The sequence below is a fragment of the Lissotriton helveticus genome, chromosome 1_2 (genome assembly GCF_964261635.1).
Source record: "Lissotriton helveticus chromosome 1_2, aLisHel1.1, whole genome shotgun sequence".
NCBI lineage: Eukaryota > Metazoa > Chordata > Amphibia > Caudata > Salamandridae > Lissotriton > Lissotriton helveticus.
The window spans coordinates 314,680,806-314,685,462 of NC_136058.1; the positions used below are offsets into that span (position 1 = coordinate 314,680,806).

General features: G+C 44.0%; 1 non-coding gene across 1 annotated transcript; it reads left to right on the top strand.

Moving 5' to 3' along the window:
* Window positions 1–1,295: 1,295 nt before the first annotated feature.
* TRNAD-GUC (transfer RNA aspartic acid (anticodon GUC)) lies at window positions 1,296–1,367 on the top strand. Its single transcript has one exon. It is a non-coding gene; the product is annotated as a tRNA-Asp (tRNA).
* The last annotated feature ends 3,290 nt before the right edge of the window (window positions 1,368–4,657 follow it).

Sequence of the window (4,657 nt, forward strand, 5' to 3'; positions counted from 1 at the left end):
AGTGTCAGGTGGACCCTCGGACTGCGAGTCCCACCAGGGCAGAATGCGGCCAAAGATGCACCAAGAAGTCCAACAGAGGCCACACTGTGTTTCTAAAAAGGACAGTAAACAAAGCAAGGCGGCCCTACAGAAGCACCTGCGAGTCTTTATGCACCAACATTACATAATATTGTAAAACAAAGATCTGAATTGTTCCATGTCATAGTCATGTAGTGTGTGAAGTGTCGTTTGGTCCCTAGTTGGAGCAGTCTAATGTATCAGACTACAAGAATAAAATGTGGACTTAATGAGCTACTCACACAACAGTCACAGAAGAATGTGAAAAGTCTATGTAAAAATCTAACCAAGGTCATTGTAGGTATGTCATGCTAACTGTGCTCCTTAGTGACATTTGTTGCGTTTTACTATTGGCCAAAAGCAGCCTTCCATAACATCTGAGGGGTTGGGTTTTCAGAATTAAGATCGCCCCCTCATGTAGAATCAGGTAGTGAGTATAGACAAAGCCACAAACTATTCCTTCAGATGCCCGCAGGGAATGGAGGTCTTACTCATGTTTTTCTTTGCGTGTTCCTTTTACACTCTGCATATGTATACATTCCATACATTAATCAAAATCACCTGAAACTGCGGTGTTATAGAGCTGGATGCAAAAACAAAAGGTACCAACAGAAGGCTCTCTACTCAGGTTCTTAACTTTGCCCATTCAAAACATAGAACAATCATTGTGCGCATGCTCCTAGAATCCGGAAGTGCACTCGAGTAGTGGCCGCCCCGCCTAATACTGACACAACTCGAAGATGGCCGCCATTTTGGAACGTTCTATGCTTGTATGTTTTTCTGCCGAGGCAGAGCGGGTGTGGGTGAGACTGGCCCGAGAAAGAGGCCAGTTATCGGTCTCTTCGATGGTGATAATTCTTTAAAGATTAGTGCACATTTTGCATAAAAACTGAGTTTGATGTCACAACGGATGTCACCAATGAGCACGGTGTTCTATACGTCTCAATTTGGGGGGCACGTCTGATCATCAGAGACCCACAGGTTTAATTCAGTTTCCTGCTTTTTTAAAATTTTTAATGGAACTGCAAATTGAAGTTTTTTTGGCGATTGCTTGACGTTAGCGTGGAAATAAAAATGACAATGAATAATGTTCTGTTACGGATTTATTTGTTAGGAGGGCAACATTAATATTGTCTTAACATGTCCGTGTTTGTATGCTTTATGTATCAATCAACATGGCAGACGTCAGGCACACGCATAGTAATAAAAGAGGGATTTAGTCCATTTTATTTGTCAGTTCCTCGTTAGTATAGTGGTCAGTATCCCCGCCTGTCACGCGGGAGACCGGGGTTCAATTCCCCGACGGGGAGGACTTTTTTTTTTTTTTTAAAGACAGTTGTTTGTTTAATGTAACGTGCAATCATTTTATATCTATATTCTATGAGCCAAACTTTTGATTCAATGTTCGTTTTTGTGGGCTTTTGAATTTTAATGATGCGTTTTAAAACTTAAATAGTGAATGAAATAAAGTATTCCGTTATGTAATTGCTAAATAATTTATGTTTGATTAAAACTTCTTTTTCATCCCAGAACTCCACGCTGCTGTCGATTGTTCACTACCCAGGCGCCTACCTTCCATTGTGCAGCAGGTACAGTGGCACAGGGGCCCACTGAACTCTTTTACTTCTGTATTTCACAGGTCAGAAAGCGGCTAGGAGGGGGAGCTTTTCCTTTCTTGCACTACAGTCCATAAATCATCCCACACTGGCTTTGCCACGGAGAATACCCCCATCTTTTCACTGACTGACTTAGAAAAATGGTTGATAAATAATATTTAGCCTACCTAGTTTTTTTAGGTCTCGCCTTTTCCATTCCGAAGGAATGGGAAATAGCGAGAATTCAAGTGCTCAAAATACTCGTGAAACCACGGGTTTTTTCGTGTGGTTTTCTTCGAGTTCACGTGAATCACGTGACCAAACAAGCACACCCATCAGCCGCCCTCCCTCCCTCCTAATTGCATTTTTTCACGGCCGCCACCACATCAAAGGGCTTCTCCCAGCGTGTGCTCTGCGGCTTCTCCTCCCCTAATTATTCATGGCTGGCCGGTGGCCGGCCGTACTTTCAGTTTCCCTGCCCCTCTTGTTCTTTGCTCGATTTTTTTCTACATAACAGTTCTTATTATGCGTTACTTGACATCAAAAGGTAAACACATTTTGTTCTAAGAAGGTGGTAATCCTACATGAGGTTCACCGAGTAACGGTTTGCATTATTAAAAGCGGTATTTGCATTATAAGCAATATGCTCTCTAACATGCTCTTGCTTGCTGCATGTTCAAGTCCAACCACAGCTCGTGACCATCCCAAACAACAGGGTCTCTTGTGGTTTACATCTTGCGGGTTTCATTTCCCTGCACTCAGCTCGTGACCATCCCAAACAACAGGGTCTCTTGTGGTTTACATCTTGCGGGTTTCATTTCCCTGCACTCGTCTCCTCCGTGCCATGACCACAGCGACATCTTCTGGTGGCCGTGAGACTGCACCTTACGGAGCAAATAAACGTAGCTCGTTGCGAGTCTGATGAGTAGAGGAAAACGGCACCAGCACGAGACTATGAGGAAATGTGCTTCTCACGTGGGAAAAAATCCCAATAACAAGCAATCCCTACAATGCATCAATTAATGTTACTGTGGGAGGATGTGAGAAAAGAGTGCTTGCTATTCTTCTCAGGACTGTTTAACATAAAAATCAGCTTTCTTAAACCTGCTGATTCAAATATAGTTTGGTGTGGGTTTCAATTACGACGCAACGTGTGCAGCACATTCTCCTCTGTTTAATCCAATCAAACTAAAAACAGTTTTGATCCCAGCGTCCTCCAGCACGATACAACTACAGAGGTGTAATAAACCAGAGGCAAGTTTATATTGATGTCTCTTTACTATGGGTGCTTTGTAGAGCGCTATGATGTTATCTGCCACTTCTGAGCGCATAGCCTGATGATAAACAAGTCGAAGGTCATGGCCGAGTTATAGAGTTGATATAGTCCCAGCGGAATGAAGGCTGTGCCATAACTCTCGATATCTCCACACCGTCGAGTGCTTAGAAGCCAACATGAAGAGCTGTGAATTAAATACCACAAACTTCCCACTGACGTGCTAAAAATATTTTCTTTCACATGTTTCGCGAGAGAAGCATGGGTAAAACGTCAGGTGCTGCTTCTGTTTTTTTTTAAAGCAAAGGGCTGGACCTCTCAGTGCTGATGCTTTTACAATATAAGGTTCTTCCTCTAAATTGTTGTCAGTGCTCCTTCGACCATCCATTCAAACATGCCTGACTTCCACAAGATGCCGCGGTCCGCTTAAAAAACACAAACGGGGACGGGACAGGAAAAGGGAGAGAGGAGACGGAAAACAAACAGCTGTGTGTGCCAGATGAATCCGATGCTTTAGAATTGCTCAAAAGCGGCACTGTTTGTTTAGCCGGAAGCTCTCCACAAAAAAACCCAGCTGCCCGAAACTCGCACGCAGCGTGTGACTCGGTGTCTGGCAGCACTTGTTTGACTGTGTGTTAATGTACATAAAATCGTTAGACAATAAACACTTGCGTGTATATTATTTTTAAAAGCAACTTATCACCCAATGCACGTGCATGCATCTCCCTGTCGCCACCCCAGTCTCCACTGCCCTCTCTTCCCTCCGCCCCCACGGTCGTCTGCTCGTCTTCTCGCCTTCTCTACACCAGGTCCCATCACCCCTGCAGAGCACCCTCGTCTCGCCTCCCTCGCCCCCGTCTGTTGCACCATGCCTGCAAATGCTCCACGCATGGACCTGTATGGACACCAACAAGAAAACCACGTAGTGTAACAACAGCATGTTTGTTGTGCGGATTATTTTCCTTTCGAGAATGATGTCATATGCAAAGCTACAAGGTAACACAACTGCATGACTTGTAATTGAACGTCACTAATGCAATACTTTTAATAGTAAAGGTATGAAGCGGATTTCAAACTCATTCGTTCTTTATCATGATTGCAAATCAGACAGAGCGTGTCTCGTGGCGCATGCGGAGTTCAGCTGTAATTAAAACATAGGGATGATTAATGTAATACAATTTTGCAATGGTTCGCATCACTTCATGGTTTGGTTTATTTTGATATCGATTGTTGGCAAAGATTGAATCCACATAATGTGTTCAATGTTTATCCTTTCATAGTTACATGCCAGAATCTAGTTCAGGACGTCACTTCAGACATCATAGGCTGGTTAAACTACAACATCTGTGATTATTTATTACATGTATGGCCTTCATGAACGCTCCCCCCCCTCCCTGCCCCTCTCCCTCTATCTTTTCTCTGTGGTCTTGTACTTTAAGGGTGTTGGTGATTACATCAGAGGCACCACCATCATTTGTCTTCAAAGGCTTGAAGGCAATCTGCTTCCCCGCCCCCCTGGTGTTTATGGCTTTTCTCGCTCGCTAATGCGTTTTTTCCCCTCCCACCCTTCCTTTGATGTCCTCCACGTGTGGTCTCTGCCTGTCGCCTCTCCGTCCTTCACAGCTGCTCTCTGTCATGGAGTCTCAAATTTGGGGACTACATCTTCAAAACAAGCACTGGCGTTGCCAATAGGTTTCGCATTTGGAAAGTTGGAGCTATTGGTTTTGTAAAT